The sequence below is a fragment of the Stegodyphus dumicola genome, chromosome 4 (assembly GCF_044657685.1).
Source record: "Stegodyphus dumicola isolate Sdum_Otavi_A_Nest chromosome 4, ASM4465768v1".
Classification (NCBI taxonomy): Eukaryota; Metazoa; Arthropoda; class Arachnida; order Araneae; family Eresidae; genus Stegodyphus; species Stegodyphus dumicola.
Window position 1 is genome coordinate 125,662,289 of NC_140771.1, and position 13,872 is coordinate 125,676,160.

General features: G+C 34.0%; 1 long non-coding RNA gene across 2 annotated transcripts in view; it reads left to right on the forward strand.

Annotated features, from left to right (window-relative positions):
• Window positions 1-13,872, forward strand: part of LOC146997670 (uncharacterized) — a 50,245-nt gene that overhangs the window by 26,717 nt on the left and 9,656 nt on the right. Inside the window, exon 2 of one of the 2 annotated variants that reach the window (XR_015040761.1) lies at window positions 6,536-6,650. The exons of the other annotated variant lie outside the window; for it this stretch is intronic. This is a non-coding gene — a long non-coding RNA (uncharacterized LOC146997670). The remainder of the gene's footprint in view (window positions 1-6,535; window positions 6,651-13,872) is intronic. 2 annotated transcript variants of the gene reach the window in all.

Below are 13,872 nucleotides of genomic sequence, written 5' to 3' on the forward strand. Positions count from 1 at the left end.
CAGCCTCATTTAGTGAAAAACTCTCGTAGTTTACATAAATGTATGACGTGTAAGTTACCTCATCATACTGTTCTTCATTTTGATCGAAATTTCAAAACTAGTGAAAATGAAAAACCAAACTAAACGTCCTAACTTTTCCCAGAGTCGAAGTGTTCTTACCTAAGAATGAAGTCGTTACAAATGCCACAACATGTACAGGAGAATTTAGTTATTCTAAAGGTGAAGCAAAACGTGTATTACTGTGTACTGCTCTCATTAAAGTTAGTGATTCCAATGGTATAGCAGTGGTGCGCAAACTTTTTTCGACTGCGACTCCTTTTGTAGAGAGAAAATTTTTGGTGACCCCTAGAGATAAATGTTCACAAATACGATGTATATTTCGCGCATTTCTTTCGTTTCATCGAATAAAAACATCATCATATCTGACTCATATTAATTTTATTTATAATTTTAAGAAAATACTTTTTGTATAACACAAAAATCAGTAAATTGTTCTTTAATGAGACGTATGTGGCTGCAAGTTTCTAATTATCTCATCGATGTTTGGATGTATGTTGCTAATTGCAATTCGCATATTATCTTCAGGGTTTAAACGCGAGCGGTATTTAGTTTTTATTGAAACTAGTTTGCTAAATCCAGTTTCACATAAATACGTTGATGCAAATTGTATTAACACACTGATGGCATTCTTGCATAAAACGGGATATTGTTTTACCACCGATAGCCAAAATTTTTGACAAGGCTGAGTCTTAAATTGCTTTCGAAGAGTATAATCACTAATTAGATTTATCAATTGCTCTTTATAAGTAATTTGAAGAGTTGAACTGCATATGTCAAAGGAAAATGGATCACGAATCCAACCAAAATCGCTTTCAGGAAAATCCTCGAATCTTCTCGAAAATGTTTCCTTTAACTTTTCAATGTAATTGGAAATGATGTTTTTAAATGTAAATATATCTGTATTATTTTCCTTGATAAAATCGTTAAAGCAAGGGAACATGTCGGTGTTATTTTTATTAAGTTTGCAGAGACTAAGCTTACTCTTAAAAGCTTGAATTTTACTGGCTGAAGTTATGATAGTTGAATTCTCACCCTGCAAGCTCAGATTTAAGTCGTTAAGATCGGCTGTTGTGGCTGTTGCAGTTAATGTAGTTAATTGAACTAACAGCGTCTTGTAATATGTTTTTCGAAAATATCAACTAAATAGCTCAGCTTCCTTAGCCAAACTTCATTGATATAATAACTTGCCAATCTATGTTTCTTTTCGATTAAAAACATGTACACTTCATTTCTCAAATCAAATATCCGTCGCAGTATTTTCCCACGTGAAAGCCATCTGACTTCGGTGTGTAACAGTAATCTCTCATACGTTGAACCCATCCTCATTGCAAAGTATTGAAAAGAGACGGCTGTTGTGGCTGTTGCAGTTAATGTAGTTAATTGAACTAACAGCGTCTTGTAATATGTTTTTCGAAAATATCAACTAAATAGCTCAGCTTCCTTAGCCAAACTTCATTGATATAATAACTTGCCAATCTATGTTTCTTTTCGATTAAAAACATGTACACTTCATTTCTCAAATCAAATATCCGTCGCAGTATTTTCCCACGTGAAAGCCATCTGACTTCGGTGTGTAACAGTAATCTCTCATACGTTGAACCCATCCTCATTGCAAAGTATTGAAAAGAGACGGCTGTTGTGGCTGTTGCAGTTAATGTAGTTAATTGAACTAACAGCGTCTTGTAATATGTTTTTCGAAAATATCAACTAAATAGCTCAGCTTCCTTAGCCAAACTTCATTGATATAATAACTTGCCAATCTATGTTTCTTTTCGATTAAAAACATGTACACTTCATTTCTCAAATCAAATATCCGTCGCAGTATTTTCCCACGTGAAAGCCATCTGACTTCGGTGTGTAACAGTAATCTCTCATACGTTGAACCCATCCTCATTGCAAAGTATTGAAAAGAGACGGCTGTTGTGGCTGTTGCAGTTAATGTAGTTAATTGAACTAACAGCGTCTTGTAATATGTTGTTCAACTCTTCATCCATTTCTTTTGCAACAAGAGCTTGCCGATGAATCATACAGTGATTAAATACAATATGAGGCGCCACCTTCTGAGTTAAGTCTCTGAGCCCTTTATTCGAACCTGTTAATGCTGCAGCACCATCAGTACAAACCGAAACAAAGTTTGCCCAGGTAAGGGACTTTGTTTCAAAATATTCATTTATTACTTCGAATATTTTTTCTCCAGTTGTTTTTCCTTCCAAACTTTTGCAACATAAAAACGTTTCTGTTATATCTTCATTAAAAATAAACCTAACGTAAATAATTAGTTGTGACATTTTAGTAATACCGGTAGTCTCGTCCAGTTGTAAAGCAAATACAGATGAATTTTGTATGCGTTTTATGACTTCTGACTCGATATTTCGTGACGTTTCAGGAAACACTTTACAGTAAAACTGGCGAATTACCGCGAACAAGGCGCTATCTACGGAGTGAAAAACTTGCGTCTTGACACTTTACATACATTATGCATTACGGTCAAAGAAAGAGCGGACAGCATGAAATTGCAATTAAACAGTGAGTGACGGCGCTTCACTCTTTATATATACACTGTATGGTATGCAGCATGCAGGCAAAATGCATTTCATAAAAATTTGGCGACCCCCAAAAAACTTCTGGCGACCCCTAGTTTGCGCAACACTGTGGTAAAGCCATCCCTTGCAGGGCTTTACTAGACTGTGGCAGTGAAGCCAGCTTTATAAGTGAAGAGTGTGGCAGAAACCTAAAGTTAGGTAGATTTAACAAAAAAATTGAAGTGTCGTGCCTTTGTTCGTTCAACACTGTAACCAGTGGAGAAGTGGAATTAATCTTTACCCCGCACTTTGAGACAAATTCCAAATTTCGAACATATGCATTCGTGATTCCAAGGATAACTTCAGATATGCCTAACGTGTCGCTTCCTTCTAAAATTGCGAATCATTTTGACGATCTAGTCTTAGCTGATCCTAAGTTCTATGAAAGAAAACCTATAGATATTTTGTTAGGTGTAAATGTATTTTTTACTATGCTTAAGGGAGACATCATAAAGAGAGGAAAATCATTACCCTTGCAATTTGTTCTCAGCTGGGTTGGATCATTTCCGGGAACACTATTATTGATGACTCGAATCTAACTAACACTTTTACAGTGAATAATCTTCAGTTGAATACAAACGAATTAGTTGAAAGATTTTGGTCTTTAGACTTCATTCCTGAAGTCAAACGTATTTCAAGTGAAGATAAAAAATGTGAAGAGTTCTTTAAAACAACACACTTCCGTGATCAAAATGGTCGTTATGTAGTGATTCCATTTAAAGATAACCCTTCAAGGTTGGGTAATTCTAAAGATCTTGCTTTACAAGGATTTAAATCTTTAGAGAGAAATCTCTTAAGATCTTCTGATACATATGATATGTATAAACATTTCATGAAGGAATACTTGGATCTCGGGCACATGGAACCAGTCCGTAGTTCAGAGTCCCCAAGTCAGGCATACTACATACCACATCATGCAGTAATTAAGGAATCTAGCTCTACGAGTAAAATACGTGTGGTATTTAATGCTACTAGTAAGTCTTCATCACGACTATCTCTTAACGACATATTGATGACAGGTCCCAGAATACAACAAGAGCTGTTTCCAGTTTTGGTCAAATTCAGATGTTACCCAGTAGTTGCCACAGCTGATATCATGAAAATGTTTAGACAAATTCTAGTTAATGAAGAGGATAGAAGCTTTCAAAGGATATTTTGGCGGGACAGTCCAAGTGATCTTATTCAAGAATTTCGACTTAATACTGTCACATACGGCACTGCCTCGGCTCCATATTTGGTTACTCGTGCTTTATACCAACTTGCCTACGATGAGCAGAATACCTATCCTTTAGCTTCGAAGGCTGTACTTCAAAATTGTTTTGTATATGATTGTTTGGTAGGTGCTCAAAACACTGAAGAGTGCAAAAATCTAGTAAATCAACTCTTGCAAATGTTAGAAAGTGGAGGATTTCTTCTGCGTAAATGGTCATCCAATGACTTGTCAGTGTTAGAGAATATATCCCAGGAGTTGAGAAATGATTCTGAGCCTATGAAAACTCAAGACGATAGCTCAATCAAAGTTTTAGGAATTAATTGGAACTCCCGTGAAGACTACTTTAACTTTTCCGTATCCATTTCTGGTGAAAAGTTTAAATACTCTAAAAGAGATATCCTTTCTGATTTAGCGAAAATATTTGACCCATTGGGTTGGCTTGCTCCTTGTATTATTTATGCCAAAATCTTGATAAAAGACATGTGGAAACTCCATTTATCGTGGGATGAGATTGCTAACAAATGGAAGATTTTCCGAAATGATTTACATCTTATTCAACAATTAAAAATACCGAGATTTGTTTTGATTCCTGACGTGAACTATATTTATATCTGTGCTTTTTGTGATGCCTCCGAGAAAGGCTACTGTGCAGCAATTTATTTGCGTTCAGTGTCACGTAATTTGGACATCAAAGTAACACTCTTAACATCAAAAACAAGAGTTGTCCCTATGAGAGTGCAATCATTACCTCGATTAGAATTATGCGCCGCAGTTTTGTTTGTGAATTTGCTTAAATCAGTGTTAGAACTAGAGTTTCCTATACGTAAAGTTTTGGCCTGGACAGATTCAACTGTTGTACTGTCCTGGATTTCTGCAGAACCATACCGTTGGGTTCCCTTTGTTGCAAACCGCGTTGCTAAAATACAGAATACAATTCCTAATGTAAGGTGGAACCATAATCAAAGGAAAGCGGAACCCAGCTGATTCAGGTACAAGACGAATGTTTCCAGCAGAATTTCTGATGTGTGAGCGATGGTTCACTTGGTTATATTCACACGATTTCGAACCATGTCCTGACAGTGAACATCTTGCTGATGTAGATTATGAAGGAGTTCGTAGAGAAGAAAGAAAAACTTGCATTTCAGTATCTTGTGCGGTAAAGGAAAATGATACTTTTAAACAGTATTAATCTTGGACAAAATTACGTCGTATAGTTGCATTATGCCTAAGATTTATTTACAACTGTCGAAACTTCTCCGAAAATCGTTTGAGAGGTTTTCTGATAACCGATGAGCTTCGATCAGCTTGTAGGGTTTATATTTATTTTAACTAACATTTACTTTAAGCTATCTTTCCTGTCAAGCCTTCACTTTCCCCTAAATTGGCAATGCCAGAGTATGTAAATTGTAGTATAACGCGCAGTCTATTCAAATTTTGTAGGTGGTCGCTTAAAAAATGCAAACATTCCTGAAAATAGCAAATTTCCTATTTTGCTTCCAAAGGAAGGACATGTCACTAATCTCATCGTAACTCATTACCATGTCAATTATTTGCATGCTAGTCAAGAGTTATTAATAAGCTCTTTACGAATGCAGTTTTGGATTCTTTCGGTGAGAAGCGTAGTGAGAAATATTATTCACAGATGTATTCCTTGTATTAGAAATCGAGGCAAGACTGACCCAGATAATGGGTGATTTACCCTCGCCCAGAGTTCAACCATCAAGACCTTTTGCAGTCACCGGTGTTGATTATGCTGGTGACCTTTTGCAGTCACCGTTGTTGATTATGCTGGTCCATATTCTATTAAGTCCCAACTTGGGAGAAGAACAAAAACTTTCATGTGTTACGTATCCATTTTTGTGTGTTTCTCAACAAAAGCTGTACACTTGGAGTTAGTCAGTGATCTATCAACTTCAACGTTTTTAGCAGCTCTAAAAAGATTTATCACCCGACGAGGCAAACCATCTAAAATTTCGAGTGACTGTGCTACTAACTTCAAAGGTGCTAGTAAGGAACTGAAGGAGATTTTAAAAAATGCAGCTCGCATTGAGAAAAGCAGTGGATTATGTGACTACATTACCTCAGAAGGTATAACTTGGTTATTTAATCCTCCGACATCTCCTCACTACGGTGGCTTGTGGGAATCTAATGTGAAATCCATGAAATTTCATCTTAAACTCGTATTAGGAACCACACTTCTAACTTACGAGGAATTTTTAACAGTGCTTACACAAGTGGAAGCGTGTATGAATTCCCGTCCTCTTTGTGCGATGTCTAGTGATCCAAACGACTTTAGTGCATTGACTCCAGGTCATTTTCTGAAGTAGTTTCGTGCGTCTCCAAATCTAAAATGTGGTGATTTATTTCTGATCAAAAACGAACTGCCTCCAAACCAATGGAAAATTGGAAGAATTGCCTTAATTCATCCAGGTAGTGATAAGGTTCGAGTGGCTACAATCCATACAGCCGCTGGTGATTTCAAACGAGCTGTTACTAAATTGTGTCTTATCCCCAATCATGACTAATATGAACTATGAACTATTGACTTTTTCATATTATGGAACTTTAATTTTAGTTATATTTTCAATTAATTTTTTGTTATCGTTATTATGTATGCTTTTGCACTTTAAATTTATCTTTATTTTTGCACTTTAATTATTTGTCTTTTTTGAACCCTTAGAAGGCTTCAAGGCCGGGGGCTATGTTTAGTATTTTTTGTTACCAAACGAATTACTAGTGTGTCTTTGCAACAATAGATGGCGTTGCTGCCTGATGATTCAATTCTGGTTGCTATGGTAACGAACTTTCAACTCATAACTTATGTGATTTGTATTCTATTCTTTTTTAATTAATTGCTACAGTGCTTTTTTAATTAATTGCTAGAGTGAAGAGTGCTGTGTCGTCACGTAGACGGCATTGCTTCTATTTGAAAATGTTTATGTAAAATAAACAAATGATATTACAGTCCGCTTACCTTTTTTTTGTGAATTTTTTCTTAACAGTAATTGCAGAACAAATTTTCCATTAACCCATTTTTAGACTTTTATTCTGATATTTCAAAGCTTAACCTCCTGTTGTCGAAAAAATGGAAGAGGCGTTCAGGTTTATAACTGTTTGAGTGCGGGAAAAAAAATTCTTGATTTCATGAATTTTTTAAGTATAAAAATTGATAAATTAGCACAAAATAGGAAAAAATAAAAAACTGGATTTCAAAGTTTAGGCACATACACGCGTTAGGATACAGAACTAAATGTATGAAAATTTGGTATGCCTAGGTGCCAGCGTTTCTCCACTGTGTGACGAAAACTCACATGTTCGCAAGAAACTTTAATTTCGAACAACAGAAATTATTTTATTTAATGAAATTTATCTTTACACTATTCCTAAAATTTTACGCTTAAAAGATTGCTTTAAAAGTGATCGAATTAAATATTTTGAAAATAAAATTAAAGAAAGGCAGGTATTGTTTTCTTTTCCATTAAAATTTTCCTTTGCGTAATAAATTTCGAAGGTGTGATACTCGAATAAGTTAAAACTCTATTTTTTTCTTCTTTTTTTTTTTTTTTTTTTTTTTCTTTCATTGTGAGAGGAGAGAGCAAATATACTACTTAATTCCTTAAATTAAAAATTTCTGCTGTGATCGAATGTGTTAAATTTAAGTTGCATTAATCAAAAGTAAATTTTTGTCCAGTTTCTTTTAGTAATATATTTGTTTTTACTACCAAATGAAGAAAGGGGATATTGTGATTACCACTTTACTTCTAATACCACTTAAGCATTTCTCTACTTCAATGTTATCTTATTAAAGATGAGCTAAAATTTTAAACAGAAGAAAATTCTTCATTTTTTATTTTAAAAAAATACTGCGCACTGTAGAAAATATTTATGTGAATATATATCGGATGGATACATATTCCTGAATAATAAGAAAAATAATTATTCCTTTATAGTGAATGAAACATTGAGTTATATTTTAAATAAATTAATAAATATTGAACAACATAAATTTAAAGTGCAAAAGTAAAACTCTTAATTTAATCTAAATATTTCTTTTTTACATAAAACTCATTTACTACTTTTGAAATTGCATAAATATTTAGTTATGAGTTATGAAATTTCTGATTTCTAATAAACGGCACTTACTGAGAAGAAGCTTGATTACCGTTTGGATAAATAAAATTCATTCCTTTCATCTTCTAATACATTCCTATTTAAATCAGAAATTAGCATTCTTTAGAATAAATAACTGCCGTAGGAACATCAGTTAAATTTTATCACCTCTGGTGACAGCAAATTTATGTATACATAAGTAGGATGTTTAATATCTTTTTAGCCTCAAAATGAACGCAGACTGAATAAACATAGTATTAAACTCAAATAATCTTAAATTGAAAATTAAGTAAAATCGTATATAAAAATTTTATTATGAATATATAAATTCTTGTTAACCTATTTTATTTTTGTTTTCCTTTCAAAATTCCTTTTGCATAATAATCATTGAAGGCGTGATACCCAAATACATAGAAACTCTATTTTGGGGGAGGGAGGAGGGATCTGTCTGTTTTTCTCAGAAGCTTCTAAGAGCTTTTCCAACTAAATTTTATTTTATATTGCATGCATAATACTATATTGCATATTATTATTACACTCTATTTCTTCTGGAGAGCTATGGGAAAGATACTTAAATTGTGGAATAAATGTCTGGAATAAAAGTGCAGATAAATTTAAATGAAATGTTTAAATAAGAATAATATAACATACGGTAAAACTATATCATGTTTGTAGAATATTTTCCTAAAGTCCTTTTTCTTCCAAATTTCTGGAAGGATGTGAGCTGCTCGAAAGTTTTAACTTTCTGAAGAGAATCAAACTTTTTATGTTGTAAACAAAATTGTTATTACGCTAAAATCTCACGTTATTGTAAAAGTTTGGGTCTGAAAATTTTAGATAGTTATAATTTAAGTTCTTTAACGAGATCGTTAAGGACGTCTTTTGAGTATTAAATTCTGGCAGGGAAAAATGTAGGGATTTAGTTAAATTTACTCAACACAGTTAATTTATTTTGAAGCTACCTTTCCTATTGCTTTCAGCCCAGCTTTCTTGCCAGAATGTAAATGAATTAGCGCGAGTGTATTCAATGAAGTAGAAAGAAGTTAGTATTTACGGGAAGATGAATTTAGAGCGTGTTCTGCCTGCTTGAAGACCACGTTGCTATCTTTGATTTACTAGTGATTATATTTCTCTGGCATTGAGCGCTTCTTGCCATTAAGCTTGTTTATGCCGATTACGAGTCAGAGCCTGCCTGACTAATCTTTGAAAAGCCGCGAGGCTAACTTACTTCTCTTATATATTAAGTTACTTGTCAGCCTCTTGATTTAAGCCAGTCGGGTCGGTGCAATCTATGAATCATCATTGATTTCAAAAAAGGGTTTTTTACACCCTTACTCTAGACTTTGTCATACTTAAGACTTTGGGATAATTCCTTACACAATCTGTTAATGCCTAGTTAGTTTATGCTACCTAAGAATAGGAGCCGTAATAACTTTATTGATCCTTATGCCTAACTTTACTGAATAGCCTTTGTAAAGTTAATTTAAACTATTAACGACATAAAATATAAAATCTTGCACCTTGTTTATAATTATTAATATTTGATAAACATACGCAAGAGATATAGCTTATTCGATAACAATTTTGATAAAAGAGCTCTATTACATTTTAAGGGAAAAGAAATTGCTCCATTAGAATGAAATTTACTCAGAAATAATTAAAATGTTTTTGACTTGTACATATTTGAAATAAGGTAGGAAAGTACAAATTATATTTTAAAGCGTAAATTCTTTTAATGCTAAATTCATATAAAAATAAGGAGTTGCTATATGTGTTAAACAAGTAAGGACGAAATTGAGTGCAAAATTCTTAACAGCGGCATACAATGCCTTAAGATATATGTTCTAAAAATGGGTTTATGTACGAAGGTATTGTTTTTCTTAATTTAGTGTTTAAAGTGAGTTCTGCAAATTCATAATTAAATAAAAAAACTAAGAGATTTGGAAAATCTAAGACAACGTGTAAATATAACTTCCATAACGGCCTTGAAGTTAAAACGTTATTGTCTGCTACGTAAACTGTTGCTTATTAAATTATTCTTACGAAATAATCTAATGAGATTTTATTCACGAAACATCTTTCAAAATTTTCGTATGTATTACTTATTTTCCAATATAGAATTCTCATACTTTAAAAGCCATTCTACAGCTTTGTTGGTTTGTGATTAAGTATTTATCCTAAAATGAAATTATTCTTTTCATTATCCGTAATTTAATTATTTCTTAAAAACAGTACATTAATGTATCTTTGTCGCTGTATTACCAAATTAGAAAATACAGCTTCTTTATTATGAAATTAGGAAATTTAGGATCACAAGTCAAATTAGCTTATCTTAATCAATTCACTACGTCGCATTATTGCAATATTGTGCCATGATTTTGAAAAATAATGTCAGTTATTTTACAAAATCATGGTAAACCATTACATTGCAATATATTAATCCAAACGCAAACACAGGGAAACGAGCTAGCTGCCTGGTGTTCTCCGTGTGTAACATGACTACGAGTCAGGTTTCTTTAGAAAGTCCTCCATGAAGGCAAACCTTACCTTAAGGAAAAATCTTATTGTGCTTGGCCGTAATAAAATAATTAACTCCTATAAAGGAATATTTCTCCATTAGCAGTCGTTAATATCTGTACTTCCTTTAAAAGCTTTCATTTTTTATACTATAGTAAGTAAGTGACACCGGAGTTGAGAAGAGCCTAACCTTGTTTGTTTACGGACCTTGGTGGAGCTGTTATATATGGCATAGCGGCTAATACCAAAGTACAAATAATTATATAAGATTTTATTTCTCACCTTGACGCTGAATTTGTTTGCAGAATTCTGTTGCCGTTGATGAGTTTTAAAAAACCAAATAATCATTTTGTAGACGATTACTATATGTCATTGATTCAGTGTCGTTTGTGATTCGAATTATGTGTTTATCGAACTTGTTATGTTTTGTCACTTAAGTACGTCTAAAATAATCAGTAATAATTACCAACTCTTCATTTTGGAGGAAATGTATGAGACAGCTCACACCAGTATCTATATTTTAATCAAAAGTAAAAATATGGTAATTTTTTAATCAAGAATGTAGTATATGGCGTTAAGAAATTGCTATAGTAATTTAAAATAAAGCTGCAAATTTTTGGAAAGCTATTATATATAAACTACATCCATTAAATGCATTTGAAATTATGCGAGTCATGTATGTCTTCTGTCATGTAGACTACGGATGGTGTTCTGAGGAGTGGCTCTCCATTCCCTGTAAATCATTTGCCACAGTTCGTCTTCTGAACGCGGAAATGGCAGGGTCTACAAATGGCGTCCAATCACATTCCAAATGTGTCCGATTGGTAAGAGATTAGAAGAGAACGGTGGCCAGGGAATCATCTGTACGCCTTGCAGAGCTCGTTATGTTATGTTATGTAGAAATGAAGGGAGCCACTCAATATTTACCTTATGTAAGTAGGTAAATATTACACACTAACTAGAAAACAAACAACATTCCGGCGTCATTCCTCGAGTCGTGATGGAAATTGTGACTCCAACCAACATTAGAAATTATGTCACTGCCGGCGGCATGAATGGAACTCCTAACCTTTCAGGGTTACTCATCAGTCTGGGTTTCAGGGGTGCACTTATGGCACTCCTACCTTTCAAATTAGCTCAAGTAAAATGGATTACATTGCGATATACATAGTTGTACAGGTGCATGTTTCAAGATGTTATCTAATGTAGTAGGTACAGGCATCATGTTTCAGGACATAACATATTTCAGTAGAAACAGGCGTGATCTTCCCATATTACAAATAATTTTCGCAAGCATGATCTGTTTACATCAGTGTTTACTATCAGAATTAAGTTAGAACTATAAAATTGTTTACAAAGCTTTACATTTAAGTACTGTTATATGGTTGTGCTGAAACTTTAGCAGCTCATTATGTGCTGTAACGTATGTTTCTGCTATAATTGATTTTCAGAAATTATATTATATGTACCAGTACATTACTTTTTACAAATAAAGATTGATAATGACGTCATAAATTGTGGTGGCTAGAAGCAACTTATTTCTAGTTTATAGATCATGTCTACGGTCATGACTTGATTATATCATTATTTACAAACAGCAGTCAAAATTAGAAAAAGGACATAAATAAATAAGTTTGAAAAACAGAAGAAAAAATACCTTCATTTGCATACTTATGCGTACTACGTACTTTTAGATATATCTGCGTGTACATATGCTGATACATTGCCAACTTATTTTTGTCAGTTCATTGTATGCAATTTCGCGTGTTTTTACAAGGATTAGTTTACAAGAATTACATTTCATGATACATTACACTGTTAATACATTACCAACTTAATGCTGGCAATCTTATATATCTGTAGCAATCTTGTTTTTAAGCAAGAAGAAGGGAGATGAAGGACTTTGGCGAACGCCATTTCCTCCTTTGGATCTTGGGTCATATCTTTACTGCTGGCTTTAGCTACTAGGAGCTCTTACCAATATATTATTATTATACAATAAGTTAAAAATTTAAAAGGTGCATTTAAAAATACACCGCGCCCGAAGGCGAGATCAATAAATGAGAGAACTCATAAAATAAGTTTTGCTAGATTGCATATCATGGGTGATTATATATTACGGCGAGAGGCGAAATGAAAGTCTAAGCTTCTGGGTGAGTCTAGAAGAGCAGAAACACGTGGTCAGCGGCCGACGTTAAGACTGGTCGAGGAGTCGGTGTTCGAAAAATGAAGTTTTTTGTACTTTTTGGAAATAAATAAAGTTCGAACATAGTAAAAGCACATCTATCTGTGAATTTAAGAGTCCTATGTCTTTTGAAACACTTGAAAATCATCCAAACTTGCGATATAATCATTAAATGAATAGGAAACTGTAAAAGGCGCAAATGAGGTCATGCGGCTCACTAAGGCTAATGAGTGAGAGTAAGCACTTGGTGTTGACCACGAACTTTGATTTTAAAACAAACGATACGAAAAAGTAAAAGTAAAAATCTTGGTTAAATAAGTAGTAAAACGAAGAATTCATCGATGAAAAATAAAGTCCCTACTTAGCAAAGTTCATCTTTCTTGAATAGCAACTGAAGAGTAATAGTGAAATTATTTTTTTTTTACAATATATACACTATCACCACTTAAAATTATGGTGGATCGTTCGAGGTCTTTTTCACTACGTGCTCAACCGTTTCCTCCAGTCCGTGAGGATCTTATATATAAGTGCCTTAAGTGTTTGTCGCCGATAGTTTATTGTTGCCACTCGGAAAAATGAGAGCGGAAATTAACGTTTCCGCAAGTTTTCATTAATATCTCGGCCAATTAAAGCCGTACGAAGATGAGAACGGTATGGATGGATTTGGAGAATTTTTTTGAATCCGAGGATACACGTCTCGAATTTCAACTCAGCGGCGTTCCGTAGATAATCGAGAACAAAGAATTTGGCACGTAGCAAATCCCTCTAATAAGGAAAACCCAAGAAAGAAAGTGGAAAATGTAGATAAAACGTAGGGAAAAATTGGTTTTTAATTAATATATCGGCTAATTAAGTCCCACGAAGATGCGAATGGTCAAAATGGCGTGCCACGAACCTGTGGAATCCAACGGTGCGCTTCGCTAAGCCCGGGAGCCAGCCGTTTCGGAAGAGATAATGTTACTTCACCCCGTATATATATGCCGCTTAAGTGTCTGTTTGTCTCTGATAGTTTATTGGTTGCTTGCGTAACTGTACTAGCCAATGGGCTGAAGTTGCCACGGCACATGGTTGCCGTTTCAATTGAGACGTAGACAATTTCCTGTAAAACTTGACTTTGCTATGACCATCAATAAGTCTCAGGGTTAAACGCTTAAGCGTGTTGGCATTTTGTTACCTGAGCCTGCATTTGGACACGGTCAACTTTA